Source organism: Seriola lalandi, unplaced genomic scaffold (assembly GCF_002814215.2).
Source record: "Seriola lalandi dorsalis isolate HSWRI2012SDOR001 ecotype SW California unplaced genomic scaffold, Sedor1 jcf7180002054570, whole genome shotgun sequence".
Taxonomy (NCBI): Eukaryota; Metazoa; Chordata; class Actinopteri; order Carangiformes; family Carangidae; genus Seriola; species Seriola lalandi.
Genome location: NW_019525123.1, coordinates 831,756 through 832,519, shown reverse-complemented (window position 1 = coordinate 832,519; position 764 = coordinate 831,756). Strand labels below are relative to the sequence as shown.

At 34.2% G+C, this 764-nt stretch overlaps 1 protein-coding gene across 1 annotated transcript in view; it reads left to right on the top strand.

The window, feature by feature from the left end:
* Positions 1–764, top strand: part of arfgef1 (ADP-ribosylation factor guanine nucleotide-exchange factor 1 (brefeldin A-inhibited)) — a 51,058-nt gene that overhangs the window by 40,792 nt on the left and 9,502 nt on the right. The window lies entirely within an intron of this gene.

The following is a 764-nucleotide window of genomic DNA, read 5'->3' as shown; positions in this document are numbered from 1 at the left end:
GTGTGTGCATGATGTGTATGCATGCACCTTTTGATGGGGGATGTGTATTTTTTATTATGGCTGCTGTATGGGTTTACACTTACTTTCCATATCTACTGCGTACGCCTGAGTCGTTGTCCCACGCTGAGGTTCTCAGAGATACACTCCTTCGCGGGCCTCTGGGAGGAAGATTCGGCTGAGAGTGAAAACAAACTGCGCTTGAGTTAAAATTGTCTTGATGTCCTGAAATAACCCACACACTGTCTCTGATGCTGTCCTCTATCTGTTCTACTATTCTCACACTAAATCAGTCATTTTTGCTTTATTTCTTTATCTAGACATTTGTGGAACAGAAATCTAAGTTTATTTGCACTATTTGATCCTTAGATTGAACATGTCTTTGCCATTATATGATCTGTGGTTTTGCTATTGTAAAAATTGAAGTATTGTCCAAAACTGACTTAACATATTATATCAAGTCTATTCATACAGTAAAACACACTAATGACCGAAACATTACCATATTTATGTATATAATATGTAAATACGACACTCAGGGATTTACAGACACATCAAGTACCTGTTGTATCATATTTGATAATTACATTTTCAATATGGCATTATGACACAATGCATACAGAACTTATAATTATATACTGCTTTATTCCAGGAAACACTAATGTTAAAATATTAATAAAATTCCTGTTAAACCCACCTGTAAAGTGGATCTCAAAACTCTAAATATTTCTCTGTAACTTTAAATGATGAAATGATTTAGTATAATA